The sequence below is a fragment of the Arctopsyche grandis genome, chromosome 11 (assembly GCF_051622035.1).
Source record: "Arctopsyche grandis isolate Sample6627 chromosome 11, ASM5162203v2, whole genome shotgun sequence".
Classification (NCBI taxonomy): Eukaryota; Metazoa; Arthropoda; class Insecta; order Trichoptera; family Hydropsychidae; genus Arctopsyche; species Arctopsyche grandis.
The window spans coordinates 11029835-11048636 of NC_135365.1; the positions used below are offsets into that span (position 1 = coordinate 11029835).

Genomic DNA, 18802 nt, shown 5'->3' on the forward strand with positions numbered 1-18802 from the left:
CAGTAAATGAAATTTTTTGGTAATTGCAATCCCTAGAAATGAGTAGTCGTGGCAGCAAGAATATAATTTGACGATACTGAAACACAATAACGTAGGAAGGCCGTTTTCATCCTGAGAATGGCCTCGAATTGATATTTTATACATTTTTTTTAGAAAGTTAATAAACAATTTTGATCGCAACTGATTTTGGAATGCCTTTGAAGACAGCTATGTAGCTTCAGGCATTCCAATGAAAATAAACTTCTGAAGAATAGTAACATTATGTGCTATTTAATCATATTATAGCTTTCTTTTTTTTCCCTTTCATTTGTTTATTTTGTAAATTTCAATTTCTTCTTATATTCTATTTTATAACCTTTTTCCAATATTTTAATACTATAGTTAAATTATGCAATGTTCTACATATTTTGTCATGTTATAGCCTTTATTCTTTTCTTTTTAAATTTGTTTTCCTTATATTTATCTTTTTCATTTTTTTTATAATTTTTGTAAAAATCTGTTATTGGACTCGGATGTTACATCTAATCTATAATTTGGAAAGAGACTTTGTATGTATGTATGTATCCTTGGTCGTCGTCGTCGTCTTCGTCGTCCGTAGATCGGTGACGTCATCGAACACGTGATTCGATTTTTTTTTTTTTTCGATCCATGGGCGCCGATTTTTTTTTTCGTTTCAATGGATTCACCCCCGCGGGGGCGCAAGGCGAGTAGCTTCATGGGGCCCCGCCAGGGGCGCCACAAGGGGCGCAGCCCCGTGGGGGCCCGGGGGGCCCAGCCTCATGGGGCGCAGCCCCATGGGGCTCAAAAGGGGGCGCCACAAGGGGCGCAGCCCCGTGGGGGCCCGGGGGGCCCAGCCTCATGGGGCGCAGCCCCATGGGGCTCAAAAGGGGGCGCCACGAGGGGCGCAGCCCCGTGGGGCCCCGGGGGGGCCCAGCCTCATGGGGCGCAGCCCCATGGGGCTCAAAAGGGGGCGCCACAAGGGGCGCAGCCCCGTGGGGCCCCGAAGGGGGCCCGGGGGGCCCAGCCTCATGGGGCGCAGCCCCATGGGGCTCAAAAGGGGGCGCCACAAGGGGCGCAGCCCCGTGGGGCCCCGAATGGGGGCCCGGGGGGCCCAGCCTCATGGGGCGCAGCCCCATGGGGCTCAAAAGGGGGCGCCACAAGGGGCGCAGCCCCGTGGGGCCCCGAATGGGGGCCCGGGGGGCCCAGCCTCATGGGGCGCAGCCCCATGGGGCTCAAAAGGGGGCGCCACAAGGGGCGCAGCCCCGTGGGGCCCAGCCTCATGGGGCGCAAGCCCTAATAGGCATTAACTAAGGGGGGCGAAGCCCTAGACGGCAATTAATCATGGGGGCGCGGAGGGGCGAAGCCCTAAAAGGCAACTGATCATGGGGGCGAAGCCTTAGACGGCATTTAATCATGGGGGCGCGGAGGGGCGAAGCCCTAAAAGGCATTAACTAAGGGGGGCGAAGCCCTAAACGGCAATTAATCTTGGGGGCGCGGGGGGCGAAGCCCTAAAAGGCATTAACTAGGGGGGGCGAAGCCCTAGACGGCATTTAATCATGGGGGTGCGGAGGGGCGAAGCCCTAAAAGGCATTAACTAAGGGGGGCGAAGCCCGAAACGGCAATTAATCTTGGGGGCGCGGGGGGCGAAGCCCTAAAAGGCATTAACTAAGGGGGGCGAAGCCCTAAACGGCAATTAATCTTGGGGGCGCGGGGGGCGAAGCCCTAAAAGGCATTAACTAGGGGGGGCGAAGCCCTAGACGGCATTTAATCATGGGGGTGCGGAGGGGCGAAGCCCTAAAAGGCATTAACTAAGGGGGGCGAAGCCCTAAACGGCAATTAATCTTGGGGGCGCGGGGGGCGAAGCCCTAAAAGGCAATTGCTCATGGGGCGTGGAGGGGCGAAGCCCTAGAAGGCAAAGGCTCAGGGGGGTGCCGAGGGCGAAGCCCTAGAAGGCAAAAAAAAAATTTGATTTTTTTTTTGATCTTTTAAAATTTTTTTTTTGATTTTTTTTTTGATTTTTTTTTATTTTTTTTTTATTTTTTTTAAAAATTTTTTTTTAAATTTTTTTTCAAAATTTTTTTTTAAAATTTAAAATTTTTTTTTTTTTTTAATTTAAATTAGCTTAGTCATGTTTAAGCGGTTTATATTATAAACACTGAGCGAAGCCGGGTAATACAGCTAGTCTAATCTATATCTAATCTATAATTTGGAAAGAGACTTTGTATGTATGTAAATATCCTTGGTCGTCGTCGTCGTCGTCGTCGTCCGTAGATCGGTGACGTCATCGAACACGTGATTCGATTTTTTTTTTTTTCGATCCATGGGCGCCGATTTGTTTTTTTCGATTCAATGGATTCACCCCCGCGGGGGCGCAAAGCGAGTAGTTTCATGGGGCCCCGCCAGGGGCGCCACAAGGGGCGCAGCCCCGTGGGGCTCAAAAGGGGGCGCCACAAGGGGCGCAGCCCAGTGGGGCCCCGAAGGGGGCCCGGGGGGCCCAGCCTCATGGGGCGCAGCCCCATGGGGCTCAAAAGGGGGCGCCACAAGGGGCGCAGCCCCGTGGGGCCCCGAAGGGGGCCCGGGGGGCCCAGCCTCATGGGGCGCAGCCCCATGGGGCTCAAAAGGGGGCGCCACAAGGGGCGCAGCCCCGTGGGGCCCCGAAGGGGGCCCGGGGGGCCCAGCCTCATGGGGCGCAGCCCCATGGGGCTCAAAAGGGGGCGCCACAAGGGGCGCAGCCCCGTGGGGCCCCGAAGGGGGCCCGGGGGGCCCAGCCTCATGGGGCGCAGCCCCATGGGGCTCAAAAGGGGGCGCCACAAGGGGCGCAGCCCCGTGGGGCCCCGAAGGGGGCCCGGGGGGCCCAGCCTCATGGGGCGCAAGCCCTAATAGGCATTAACTAAGGGGGGCGAAGCCCTAGACGGCAATTAATCATGGGGGCGCGGAGGGGCGAAGCCCTAAAAGGCAACTGATCATGGGGGCGAAGCCTTAGACGGCATTTAATCATGGGGGCGCGGAGGGGCGAAGCCTTAGACGGCATTTAATCATGGGGGCGCGGAGGGGCGAAGCCCTAAAAGGCATTAACTAAGGGGAGCGAAGCCCTAAACGGCAATTAATCTTGGGGGCGCGGGGGGCGAAGCCCTAAAAGGCAACTGATCATGGGGGCGAAGCCTTAGACGGCATTTAATCATGGGGGCGCGGAGGGGCGAAGCCCTAAAAGGCATTAACTAAGGGGGGCGAAGCCCTAAACGGCAATTAATCTTGGGGGCGCGGGGGGCGAAGCCCTAAAAGGCAACTGATCATGGGGGCGAAGCCTTAGACGGCATTTAATCATGGGGGTGCGGAGGGGCGAAGCCCTAAAAGGCATTAACTGAGGGGGGCGAAGCCCTAAACGGCAATTAATCTTGGGGGCGCGGGGGGCGAAGCCCTAAAAGGCAACTGATCATGGGGGCGAAGCCTTAGACGGCATTTAATCATGGGGGCGCGGAGGGGCGAAGCCCTAAAAGGCATTAACTAAGGGGGGCGAAGCCCTAAACGGCAATTAATCTTGGGGGCGCGGGGGGCGAAGCCCTAAAAGGCAACTGATCATGGGAGCGAAGCCCTAGACGGCATTTAATCATGGGGGCGCGGAGGGGCGAAGCCCTAAAAGGCATTAACTAAGGGGGGCGAAGCCCTAAACGGCAATTAATCTTGGGGGCGCGGGGGGCGAAGCCCTAAAAGGCAACTGATCATGGGAGCGAAGCCCTAGACGGCATTTAATCATGGGGGCGCGGAGGGGCGAAGCCCTAAAAGGCATTAACTAAGGGGGGCGAAGCCCTAAACGGCAATTAATCTTGGGGGCGAAGCCCTAAAAGGCATTAACTAAGGGGGGCGAAGCCCTAGACGGCATTTAATCATGGGGGTGCGGAGGGGCGAAGCCCTAAAAGGCATTAACTAAGGGGGGCGAAGCCCTAAACGGCAATTGCTCATGGGGCGTGGAGGGGCGAAGCCCTAGAAGGCAAAGGCTCAGGGGGGCGCCGAGGGCGAAGCCCTAGAAGGCAAAAAAAAAATTTGATTTTTTTTTTTGATTTTTTAAAATTTTTTTTTTTATTTTTTTTTTTATTTTTTTTTTATTTTTTTTTTATTTTTTTTTTTTTGATTTTTTTTTTATTTTTTTTTTATTTTTTTCGGCGAGGGCGAGCCTCATGGGGCGCAGCCCCATGGGGCTCAAAAGGGGGCGCCACAAGGGGCGCAGCCCCGTGGGGCCCCGAAGGGGGCCCGGGGGGCCCAGCCTCATGGGGCGCAGCCCCATGAGGCTCAAAAGGGGGCGCCACAAGGGGCGCAGCCCCGTGGGGCCCCGAAGGGGGCCCGGGGGGCCCAGCCTCATGGGGCGCAGCCCCATGGGGCTCAAAAGGGGGCGCCACAAGGGGCGCAGCCCCGTGGGGCCCAGCCTCATGGGGCGCAAGCCCTAATAGGCATTAACTAAGGGGGGCGAAGCCCTAGACGGCAATTAATCATGGGGGCGCGGAGGGGCGAAGCCCTAAAAGGCAACTGATCATGGGGGCGAAGCCTTAGACGGCATTTAATCATGGGGGCGCGGAGGGGCGAAGCCCTAAAAGGTATTAACTAAGGGGGGCGAAGCCCTAAACGGCAATTAATCTTGGGGGCGCGGGGGGCGAAGCCCTAAAAGGCATTAACTTAGGGGGGCGAAGCCCTAGACGGCTTTTAATCATGGGGGCGCGGAGGGGCGAAGCCCTAAAAGGCAACTGACCATGGGGGCGAAGCCCTAAACGGCAATTGCTCATGGGGCGTGGAGGGGCGAAGCCCTAGAAGGCAAAGGCTCAGGGGGGCGCCGAGGGCGAAGCCCTAGAAGGCAAAAAAAAATTTTGATTTTTTTTTTTTGATTTTTTTTAATTTTTTTTTTGATTTTTTTTTTTGATTTTTTTTTTTGATTTTTTTTTTGATTTTTTTTTATTTTTTTTTTATTTTTTTTTAAATTTTTTTTTTTAATTTTTAAATTTTTTTTTTTTTTTTTAATTAAATTAGCTTAGTCATGTTTAAGCGGTTTATATTATAAACACTGAGCGAAGCCGGGTAATACAGCTAGTATATTATATATTTACTATTTGTTTTTTTTATACATATGTTGTCTGTTGTCTGTTGATTTTTCCTGTTGTCTGTTGATACATCCTGTTGTCTGTTGATTTTTCAATAAAATAAAATTATCTAATGTTGAAATGAAACTAATATAAAACCTTTAAAAAAATACCAAACACTTAAAGCGAACATTCCCCGCTAAATTACAAAGACGGCCCACCTAAGAATTCCCAACTTCCCGTTGACCAAATCCGTGTACATTTCTAAAACAAAGCATAGCATACTTTATTTTTACATACCTCCTTTACGTTTCACTTACGATTACAATTCAGGAAAAAGTTTGCCTCTTATCCGATCGTTTTCGTACTTTGCCAAATTGCTCATTTTGGTCATCAATATAAGTAAATGGAGCCTCCGCCATTACGATAGAGATAAAATATCGTATAAGAAGCATTTCAGGTCCGAAGATTTTTAATCTCGGTGAAAATTGGTAGTCATTAATTTTATACATAGATGGCGGTAGTAAAAAAAATATTGGTGTTTTTATTCAAAATAATAATTTTTTATAACTTTTCCCATCTAAATCATATTTAAAATCAAAATCACTAACGAGTCTTAGTTTTTAGTTTATCTTACAACTCGAAGAAATTGATCAAAGCGACAACAATTTTCCTCGCAGTTTAAGGAAAATTGTTTCCTTCCTGATGAGTTTCCCTCAAATAGTTCGAGCCACATCCAATTAATTCTCAAGCAATTAGACCACGAAGACTACTTCCAAACGGAAGTCAAACAATACGGGGCGAATCCTCATCGGCTAATCGAAATCGCGGCGACGTAACCGCGCCGCGCTCGATACTTCCCCCGAAACCCTTTGATATAAAACCACAGAGAGGGTTGACAGACCCACTACCCTTGGATGAGGACCAAACTGGGCCAGGGGTTGGGCAGCCTTGAGCCCGTGTCCTTGGCTTAGTGCGTCACGAGCGTAATATGGCCGCGCGCCCCGGGGATCAATAAGGCGGGCGTGAATAGGCACCCGTTCCCAAATCGCACTACTTGCACACTAAAATTTATTTCTCAACTGATTTATTACCGTTTTTTCAATCGACAGCGTGTAAAGGTAACCTTTAAGAGGCCCCGTGCGTAACCCTTTGCCCGCGTGCTGGACGTAGGCGTAAATACCCCGGCCCACGCTTAGCTACGCAAGTACAACCCTCCCCCCCAAGCAATTACGTTAAATTTACATTCGCTTTATTTAGGGAGAGGCGGAAGTGCTCGATCTTGAATTATATATTATTATATATAATTCAAGGTGCTCCAAGTGTTTGAGAGCCGTAAATTATTTTCCATTATCCAAATTATCAAGTGTTTTTAGAAGGATTGAGTGTTCTCGAATTCAATATCTCTTCTCTTAATAAAATAAAATAAAGCAGTTTGGCTTAATGGTAGCGTATATATTTAGCACCACTGAGGTCGAAGGCTAGAGTCCTCGTCAAACTGCTGGTTAGGTTTGGGGGTTTTGTGACTCCAAATCGATCGTTTCTCTATCAGAGTTTGCCAATTTTTTCTGATCATTGTTGAAACGGTTCCTGAAAGATTCGTATTAGATCATTTCCTGTTGTCACAAAATCTGTGTGTATAATTTGAAAAAATTATGCACAGTCTGAAATCTATAGATATCTCTATAGACATCTCTATAATTTCGTGTTTATTATATGTATAAAAATTGTAATAATAATTGTACACAAAAATCTAAAAATAATCCATAGATGTCTCTATGATTATTATTTCTGTACTGATTAATTGTTGTATGCTATGTATTCTGATTGTATATGTATTATTGTATTTCTGACCGTTATCGTACACTCGTCGCATTGGAGCGATCTGTAATGACGAATGTATATTGATTGTAGCAATAAAATAAAATTAAAATATAATTTCGAAAGAGACTTTGTATGTACATATGTACGTTTGTTTGGTTCGTAAAATCCGTGACGTTCAATTTAATGTAAAAACAAATCAATATTCAAATAAATTTAAATAAAATAAAACTATTCAAGTAAATGTAATAAAATGTTTACTATTAGATTGGCCATGTTTAAGTGGTTTATATTACAAATACTGAGCGAAGCCGGGTAAAAACACTAGTATTATATATAAATATGTGTACTTTATATATTAGAGATCAGGGCTACCCAATCAGCCGATTGTGGCGTGCTTTTAAGTTAATCTTCTAAAAAATTGTACATATTTTGAAAAATCTAACATGAAATATAGATCTATAGAAAAACCTAACCTGAAATATATAGTGTTTGTTGTTTTATAATTTTATACATTAAAATGTATGTATTGTTTAGGCTCTACGCATTTTGCCGAATCTACATTTTTTGATATCATCATTATTACATTCACCATCCACTGTTGGACGAAAGCCTCTCCAACACCCTTTCATTCGCCTTTGTTTTGCACAACTCTCATCCATCTTACCCAGCTCATCTCTTATGTACATATCCTCCTTTATTTTCACTTTAAAATCTCTTGGGTACCATTCCAGCACTTTTTTGTCCACCTTTAGTTCATTCTATTAGCTATTCATTCTCTCCACTACATTTATTCAGTATTATAAATTCAGATATACGAAATTCTTTGTTTGATTAACACCTTATCCTACATATATTTACGATTGTATTTTTCATCGTATACGTAATCCCGACTATTGCCTAATATGAACAAATTCAATGATCCCATTAATAATATAATATTTTATCCAATGTAGTATTTACTATGTCCCCATTTTTGTTTTCTTTGTTATTTTTTGCCAGCAGTAAATTGCTTGAAAACTATGCGGCAAACACAAAAATGATCGGGTCTCAACGTGTTAATATGTTCCGTAATGTGTATGTACAGCATCCGTCTCCAGTATCACATAACCGAGAGGTTACCGGGTTCGATCCCGTGCTAATATTTAATGCTGCTGGTCAGACTTGGATATTTGTGGCTCCAAGTCGATCGTTTCCTATCAGAGTTTGCCAATTTATCTGATTTCAATGTTGAAACGGTTCCTCCATCAAAATTGGCAAAAGCCATCCTACCCAGTATGTCACCAATATCTGAATTTGATTAAATCAAATAACAATATGTAAAAAATTATGTACAAGTCTAAATCCATAGATGTCTGCATTGGGATTTACCTGTTAGGCCTTTCTTATATATTATATATATATATATATATATATATATATATATATATATATATATATATATATATATATATATATATATATATATATATATATATATATATATATATATATATATATTAGCCAGCAGCGTGGCTCGGTCGTTAAGCTTCTGCTTAACACTGAGAGGCGCCGAGTTCGATCCCTTGAGCTGACCTCGATTGAAAAGAATTTTTCTGAGTATATCTGTAATGCTGCTGGTCAGACCAGGATTTGTGACTCCTGGTTGATCGTTTCCTATCAGAGTTTGCCAATTTTCTCTGATTTCATTGTTGAAACGATTCCCGATTAAAAATTGGCTAAAAATCCTTCCTACCCACTATGTCACCACTATTTGAGTATGATTAATGTAAATATTACAATAAAAATGTATGTACAATTCATAGATGTCTCGTTAATTGTCGAGTTTAAGTCAGTGTCTCGTAATTTAGCGACTTATATAATAAAAAATGCTGTATTGTTTGTAATTTGGCCAGGAAGGCGCATTGGGGTTTACCTGTAATGCCTTCCTGGTATGAAATAAAATAAAAATAAAAAATAATAAATAAGATTATGTTTTAAATTGTAATATTTTTCCACTAAAACTTTATATAAAAGATTATTATCCCCCCCCCCTTCCTCCCCCGAGTACTGGCAGATCGCTATAATTTTTTATAGATACAGATACATAGATTGCAACTACAAAACGGGAGCTGCCCTGATGTACATATGTATAATAGAATAACCAGATGATATTTTAACATGGAGATTACTTTCGTCGACCACTGGTTGACAGCACTGATTACACTGATAAGCCAAAAAAACTTCGGCGTATGAGCGAGCTGTATACAACAGCCAATAAGGTCTCGCGACTCATCGACCAATAGTCTCTCTGTAAATGAACAAGTGACCACTCAAGATTCAAATTTTCTATCATTTCTCAAAAATATTTTTAAGTCAATCTTCCTATAAGTCGCTAGATTTGTTCTGCAAGAAAACAGAAGAAAATAGTAAGAAAGGAAAAGAAAATCAATTAAATTGTAACATGATACAAGATATGACATATATTTTTACCTTTTTTTATTTTTGTTTAACTTACACCGTTTTGCCGAACTGATGCAGCTAGTTATAATAGTTGATTTTATTACTAATGTATATTAAAAGACTTTCATTACATATATAATAAAGGACTCCCGTTACATATTATAATAAAGGACTTCCAGAAACCCTTAGATACCTGCTCTAAATATGGGTGGTGTCGAATGGTCTTTAAATGTACATATGTAAAAGAAACAATGGCCGAATGGATGTTGAGCAGATGAACAAAGAAAGTCGTGAAGAATTTGAGAGGCTCTCTTCCACTAATATATAAAAAATAACAAAGTATTATACTTATGATGGCGTGATGAGGGTCATGCTTTATTGATACTAAAATAAATAGCTTGCAAAAGGTTACAAAGGTCTATTTTCATATTTTTTGCCTTTGGCAATTTTGGTAGTGGCCAATTTTCAGAAATGTAACCACAATGTGTCACTTAGTAATATAATCTAGTTGACGTACATATGTTCAAATATAATAATAGATTATAATAAATATAATAGATTAAGATTCAAATACGTATCTTAAGACGCCTGGGGATAAGATCAAAAGCGAAAGGAATTTAAAATAAAAATAGGTCTTTCGAAATTGAGATCATTATTATAAAGATAATAATAACTTGTTGAAATTTTAAACTCGACTTTTAATAATAAAATTTCCTCTTAGTGACAATTTTAGCAACTTGGTGTGCCGAAAGTTTATATAATCTTTCAGCATGCTTATGTCATTAAATTATAATATTTTTTTACATGGAACAAAGTAAATCTTAATTTATATGTCCTTCTGAATATATGTTTGTATTTGACATGTGAAATAATAACTCAATTACTCAATCATATGCATATGATATATTCCGACAACCTCTATCAAAATTAATCTAGTTATATTTATATCCTTCTTGTATTTTATTCTTATTTACGTGTGCCATTTTCAGACAATTTGCCTACATCAATTTATCATTACATTCGTGTTCGCAAAATAAAATCACATTATTTCCCCCGTTGGTTTTGACGTCTGAAAAACCTCACGTTCAACTTCATCCAATTACAACGTAGCGAGTTTTCCGGATGTGTCTACAACCAAATAGAGTTTTCTCTCCCTAAACATTGGACGTTTGATTTTCATTACCAGAAGCGACGTGATCGTTTTCAGCAACGCACAAATTAATTAATCGTCGAGTAGGGTACACGTGTGTGCGCAATATATTTGTGAAAATTTGCTTTGATCAATTATCTCTCTTTTTACGACCATCCAAACGGCTGTGTATGAGAGAATTTCATTTGGGGAAGGTTCGACCTTCCCCAAATTAAATTCTATAATTTTCTACGTTGGAACGACCAGTGACGTACGTGCTCAGATGACAGTGTCGGCGATTAAAGTACGTGTAATAAACAAAACATTTTTATAATACTATAAGTCTGAATAATTTGGATATAATTTAGGCTTCACAACCACACAGAAGAATTACATACAGTTTAAATATAAAACTCGAGCTCTTTCTATCAATTCCACTCCTCGTTTTCACGAACTTGTAATACAGAGAAATTTTCTGCGAGCATTCGAGCACATGAATGAAACCCTTCAGAAAATCCATTCAACAATGAAATCTCAATTTTCTTCTTTGTGTATATACGTAAGTTGGTTTTACGTCTATTTCGCTTCGCTTTTATATAACTTTATTATTTGCAGAGCGAAATTTTCATTTCTACAAAATATAATATGTATTTAGAATGTACGCGAACAATACAATTTTAGAAGAGAATACAATTCAAATATATTTTAATTAATAATAGAATATTAATATGGTGAATTTGAACTCAAATTTTAATATAATGAAAAATATATCAAACAAATAAACCCTTTCATATATGTATATTTATATGTAATTCGTGTTTTTATCAGGCTTCACTCGGTATTTGTAATATAAACCGCTTAAACATGGCCAATCTTATAGTAAACATTTTATTAAATTTATATATTGATATATATTGTCACATTCACCAAATATATACATTCACTCAATATATATATCGAAGAAAGGAACGGCAACAAAATTAAGGTTTCGGGTGTACAGCCCTCTTAATACTTCATTATTTTTGATTCTACATGAAGTGAAAAGGCAATATTTGAGATCACATATATACATATATGTGATCTCATATGTACCTACCTATATACATATGTACCTACACAATTTTCTGCAGGATAGAATTTCTCCAGGGAAAATTGTGTATATAATATAAAATGAACAAGAAAATCTAGCAGACTTAAGCACATAGAGGACAATGCCCCATCGAAAGTTTCAAATGTTCTCATCTCAGGTTAAACTCAAATACAGGTTTACAAATCCCTTCACTCTCCAGCTCTAAGTAGTTTAAATCACGTAAAACTTGGGTCAAGTGTAACTTGGTCCATAAGGGGCTTATACCTACATATGTACATACGTATGTATGTACATTGTATACACACATAAACCTAAACTATATAGAACGTGAACGTTATTCATTAAATAAAATAATACGTAAAAAAAATGGAAAAAGAAAATTCGTAAGCGTTTCTTTGTCCATTATCCCGAACCACTAATGAGATAGTGTGCTATACCTATATAATATAATATCATATTCCGATACTCGGCTTCGGCTTCATTAAGCCTCGCAAATCGCCTAAGGTTTAGCTCCATTGTGCGAGATGAAATCCTTGACCGGATTCCCTGAGCCGAAGCTCCATTTATCTCCTTTCATCGAGCTGGAGCAATTCATCGCTCCGAGGACACGCATTCGATTACACGTCCTCAATTTTTCCCCGATCATAAAGTGAACACCCGCCGTGAGAAAATTTCAGCCATTGTAACGTATAATTATAATCAAGTATAAGACAACATTCGTTTTGTGCCTGAAAATCAATACAGCCTCGCGGACGCCTAGGAGGTGGAACTGCGCGGTTTTTCTTTTCACTAAACAATTTTCCCAAACCAGAAAAGTCAACAGTGGTTAGCCTTATTCAAAACTCACCCAAGCGACAAAACCTCATAACAAAAGTCTTGTGTAAACTCTCACCCCACCCACCCTTTCTTGTTTCGTAAGGCCAATAATTGGGTACAGTTTTCGGTTAATTGGCGGGTAACAATGTGAAAATAACGCCAGCTCTACATAATTGACTTCAGTGGGATGAGAACAGTAAACCAAATCGCTTCAACGGGGTGGATATGACGTCAAACCATTTCAGTGATGGCGTTAAAGCGACGAAAATATTTTAAATATACCCACCAATTAAGTTTCTGACTTATAATTATTTTTTACTCGATTTATAATTGAGATTCAATAATATAATAACATTTTCACAGACTCTTTTTGCTTTTGTTACCGATGAACTCATCAATATATGTATGTACTTTACATATGTATGGTTTCACTTGTCTAGATTGGATTCTGATTCTTAGAAACATAAGAAATACGTACATATTTTTGTATTATGATTTACATACAAGTATATATGTACATATCTATACTAAATAGAATATATGTGTGTTTGTAATATTTTTAATATTAGCGGAAACAGGATTAATAGCAACTTTGTAATGTTGTTTCCATAGAATTTTTAGTTTAAAAAATATGTAAAGACAATTTTTTTATTGCTCATTCATTTTTTTCATTGTAACATTTGCCTAGCATTATTATATTAAAATATTCTATTGTACGTAGTAAAATTATATAAAAATAAAAATATTAATTATAAAAGAAAAGCCAAGCTTTTCAATTAAAGTCGAAATCGAAATCGGTTTTCTAAATTAGGTACTCTAATAAATAGGTGTTTATGATCATCGATTTTATTATTATTATCAATTGTTATTTGAAAATTTAATTATTTTGTAAGAATTTATAATACTTTTTATTACAAAATGAAATTAATATTATCATTTTATTATGGAGAAGAATCTGTTAAATGCACTATTTATTTTATTATTAGAATCAATCAAATTTCAATTGATCCTAAATAACAATAAATATTTGATCGTAAACATGAGTATAATAGATATTTTGAATTACAACCTAATAAAAAATGATTTTAATTGCAATTTAAAATACCTCAACTTTTATATACATATAATATGTATGTATGTATTTACATATTAAACCTGTTGAGTGATAGTATAATATTATATAAAAACTCAAATATCTTTCAATAGTTTCAAATATCTTTAATAGTCATTAAGTCAGAATATAATATAATACTCATACCCTTGGACTAATAAACCCAGATTTATTTTATCATGACATGGCAGTACGATTATATCGATATACGTATAATTATGTATATGTATATGATACGATTATATACAGCTTTTATTCAAATGTATTATATATTACTGAAAATGTGAAACGACAAATTTAAACCTATAGATATATGTATGTATGTAATATATTTGGTTTCGTAATATAACTTGCTAATGTAAATAAATATGTACAAATAAAGACCGTCAAAGAAAAAGTAAATTGAAATTCTGCTAGATCTAATGTTGTGTGACGGATTTATATTTACAGTTCATTTCAATTCAAAGCAAATACGCGTCTCAAAGCTTTTTTTAAATTAAAATAAAATATTTGTGTCCATCAATCTTACTTTAATGTGAAATGTACCTATTTTTCTTACCGAGTTTGTATGTATATAAAAAAAAATCTATTTAATTGCTTGTACAAATTATTCATAAACAAAGTCCGTTTTTATATTATGTGAGATAATCGAATGATAAAATTTGAAATATTCAATTTCAAATAATAATAAAAACAAAGGAATGTGAAAATTTTAATATCTTATTGCTTTGAATCGATAAATTTCATATACAGTATTGTGTATTATTGTATAGAACCAATACATGTCATTGAAGGGCTTGAAAAGGGTATCGAATTACGCAAGTTGAAAAATGGCAATAAAAGAGGAATTTGCGGTATTCTACATGAAAGCAAATAATTCAAAGCCTCGTGTGTGAAGTTCTACGATAAAGGGATGTTTATGTTCAAACCCGAGAGATCGTAAGAAGGTTTTCGAGGAAACGGGCGGTTTGAAAGGTTCGTATATACCCACATACATTATACAAAACCCAACAATGTGTGCGATAAATTTTCATACCTCTTCAGAAGCCTCAAATTATAATCCTATTATATTCACATCAAAATAACTCGTCCATGTTACGAAATCTGTCCGTCGATTGTTGCCTACGAGCTTCTCATAAATATCGAATCATTGAACACGACCGCATATTATCGTGATGATGTTCTGAACGTATCAGTGCGCTAATTTTCACATTAAATATTTGCGAATTAAGTAGTACTTATCGCTATTCGCCATACGTACACGAAAGTGCTCGTAAATATCCAGACCTCATACATGAATAATCGATCAAACAAATTGGTAATCAGGTGTGCGAAAATTTTGTCTGCCTTTAGAGCCGAATGCTTATTTCGAATTCGATTCAATATTAACGCTTATCTCTATAATGAAGATATGTACATATATGTACCTGTATTTTTAATTGAATTATTCATCAAAATCTACACATGTAAATTCAATAATAATAAGTTAAATATTTAGAGTAATGATAGGAAAAAATTCAACAGCATATATCAATGGTTAGCGCATAATGCCAACAACTGAAGTGTCATGGGTTCGAGCTTTGACCCGGTGTTGATGGGCAGCTTTGGATATTTGTGACTCCAGGTCGATCGTTTTCTATCAGAGTTTGCCAATTTATGTAATTTCTTGTTGAAATTTGGTAGGAATCCTACCAAATTGGTCACCTACCATCATTTGTTACCGTTATTTGAATTTATTTTTAATTATTATAAATTAATTTACAAGAAAATTTATAATAATTGTACAAATTTTGCCATGGGTTTCACCTTGGAAAATATACAATTAAAAATATTAAAATTAAAAAAAAAAAAGTTTCATAGACTTTTTCTCGTAGGGGAGCTTATTTAAATATTTTACATTTATTTGATATAATAGATTTGAAAATTTCAAGTCTGTTATAAATTGCCATTGCATTAAAACCTATTACAACCTACTTTACGGAAAAATAAACAAATTTAAATTTATGACAAAACATACATATATAGATAGAGTAATAAGTTAATATATGACAAAAATAAAATATATAACAAATTTAAATACATATGTATATGATTAAAAAGTCGCTTGAATTTAATGTTGCTTGAATCAATCATCATAACAATTACCATCCGGTTGATAAAAACCGTGATAACTTTAATTATAATACGTTTTGAATCACGAAAGACTAAAAACTGTTAACGTCTATTATTTAATAGTATTGCATAATATTAAAAATTAATTTCAATCAAAATTGCAATTATAAATAAAATCACATTTTGCTTCTATACGTGTATCCTTTTTTCTTTGATTTAAACGTATTTTCTTTTAAAAATATAAAAAGTATACTATTGTAAATTTAACTATATAATTCATTACACAAATACATACAGTTTTCCAAGTATAGAATGATGGCAAAAGTTCATGCCCGATTTCGTTAGGTTTTCAATAATAAACGGGCATGAACTTATATAATCAACTCATACTATATAATAATGACCCAATCCATCATTTTTACAATGTAATACACTTCATCGCCGATATGAGATCAAAGCCAAAGTCTTTTTTAATTCAATAGACGGAAAAACATGTCGTAAAACATCAACCAAGATCGATTTTCCCGGAAATTTCCCGGAAGTGTACGCTCGCGCACCGAGCCATTTACTAATGACACAAGTGTCACATTTGACCATCGGCATTATCGATCCCGTGAAAAACGCAATCAAAGCAAAACGCGACAAGAACTCAAAAGGTTAAATTGTACACATATTGACTGGTAATATTAGATAAGCTCGGTATGTATTATACATTGTGTATGCGTGTGTTCGGGGAAAAGTGTTTCAATGGCAGGTGTCTATCGCGCGCGTAACTTGCTAATTGATATTGATACACATAATACATATATATGGCTGCTCACCTGTTCCTGGGCGATTGCTCAATTCGCAGCCAATGTCCTCAAGGATCGTTGATGATGTCCAGGTCTCGGAGACGGCAACAACAGCCACGTCTCAGCCCCTCAATCGCCCACTCCCTTCTGCGGGCTCGCTTAGTCGAGCCGAATATTTCCACGGCCCGCATTTCACTCCACTTCTGTACGCTCGGGCTCAGAGATCGACAACCAGTGTTGGAAAGTGATGGTAAAATATATATAAAAAAAGGTTCATTAGAATGTGAAAGATCACGCCGTGAACATTGACAAGAACACATAAATACAAAGGCACAGTGCTGGTTTTAGGAGGGGGCTGAGTCGGGCAGCGCCAAATAAGTTAGGGCTCCACACGATGCGCCAAAGGCGCTTTAAAATTTAAAATTAGAGCGCCAAAAGCCATACAAATTTTAGATTAGAGCGCCAAAGACGAAATTTTTCTCTAAGGGTGTTTAGAAAAAATTGCCCGAGGGCGCTATTGGTGTAAGGCCGGCACTGCGAAGGCACATATGCATGATAATTTGTTTGTGGACATCCGGAAGAGTGTGCAGATATTTAATGAAAAGGCAGCGCGAAAGATGGGGTGGAATATAAATGTCTAGTGGCAATAGCCTCGGGTGTGGTTTATTTATTATAGCAGTATGGCTCGGTGGGTGCGTTTATGTTTAGCACCGAGAGGTTACCGGGTTCGATTCCGTGCTAATCTTTTATACTGCTGGTCAGGCTTGGATATTTGTGACTCCAAGTCAATCGTTACTTATCAGAGTTTGCCAATTTATCTGATTACATTGTTGAAACGGTTCCTCCATCAAATTGGCAAAATCATCCTACCCGCTGTCACAAATATCTGAATTTGATTTATATACATTATGTAAGAATGTATGTACAAGTCGAAATCCATAGATATTTCTATGGATTAATTCAATAATTAATTCATTTTTAATTTCGTGTTCTTCAGCATCTCGAAATACAGCGATTTATGTAATATAAAATTTCTGCAATATTTGTAATTTATTTTCTAGGAAGGCGCATTGGGGTCTACCTGTTCAGCTTTCCTAGTATATATCTAAGTAAAAAAAAAATAATGTATATAAAAAATTCGTATCAAAATATGTATTGTTAAAAAAGTATTGTGATTATTTAATAATATTTAGAGACTTTAAAAGACTTTTATGAAAAAAATCGTACCTGTTGGCAGATTAGTTGCTGATCTCTGAAAACCTCTACTACGGAAAAAATGCTAGAAACTTGTCTGCGAATAAATCTCTTCTTTAGCCTCTCGAAATACAGCGATTTATGTAATAAAAATGCTGCAATGATTGTAATTAATTGTCTAGTAAGGCGCATTGGGGCCTACCTGTTAGGCCTTCCTGGTATATATCTATGTAAAATAAAATAAAATATATCAACTTCTTTCAAAAACCACCCGTTGAAATATCAACGGGCACAACACTAATGTATAATGATGTTAACTGTAAATGCTTATTGAAAAGTACTGTATACCTAGGCTTAACATCACGATCAATTAAAAAATTAAAGCAGTATGTATTTTATTCAATGCTATGCGAATTGAAAAACCTGTACAATCAAAATGAGATAGTGTGTGAGAGAATATATTTTTAAAAATCGAAGTGGATATTGAAGCAATGTGAGTCACCTCAATAATTCCACACAAAGGATCAACATTGGGATAATATTGGTTATCTACATAATTTCATACTGCGTTTGTAGTTTTATTCCACATATATTCCAAGTATATCTATCCATGAATTTATCAGTATCGTTTGTAAAAGTCATTTCAATTATGACGGCCCACCTCCATTGCTCGGAAAATATGCGCACAAACAACGTTCAGTACACATTCTAAGCGTGCGCAATATTTTTTGAGGAGTGGGGGTGAGCCGTCGTAAATAGGACGGCCTTTAACAAATAGATTTGCAATTTAAGCTTTTCTGATAACGGATTAAATTGGCTAGAGGAAACTAACAATTTTTCCAGCTGAATTTTGTCATATGTAACGTACCTACTTGGGTAAGAGAAAAATTCACCTAATAGATATCTTAATTGTCTTGACTTTGGTTACCAAATGAACATTAAAATTGAAAAAAAACTTATATGAGGTCAGTTTAAAAATTTATTTTCATTGACAATCGGACTTGTAATATATGGATAATAACATATCAAAAAGTAATTACTCGATAATAAGCTATTTTTATGATTTAAGTGAGGCCTTTTTTACAATAGAGATATTATCCAAATATTTGGTTCCGTATCTCTGAAGAGGCAAACTTCGCGCTTGCGTATTTACCCTCCGCCATGTTTGATGTCAATAACGATAAAATTCTGTGCAAAATTCGATTTCCGTTTCCGTTTGCTCTCTGGAGA

General features: G+C 38.1%; 1 protein-coding gene across 1 annotated transcript in view; it reads right to left on the reverse strand.

Moving 5' to 3' along the window:
• Positions 1 to 16529, reverse strand: part of Rab3-GEF (Rab3 GDP-GTP exchange factor) — a 39118-nt gene extending 22589 nt beyond the window's left edge. The window contains exon 1 of the mRNA XM_077440666.1: positions 16409 to 16529. The gene's annotated coding sequence lies outside the window, so the exon portion shown is untranslated. The remainder of the gene's footprint in view (positions 1 to 16408) is intronic.
• Between the last annotated feature and the right edge of the window lie 2273 nt (positions 16530 to 18802).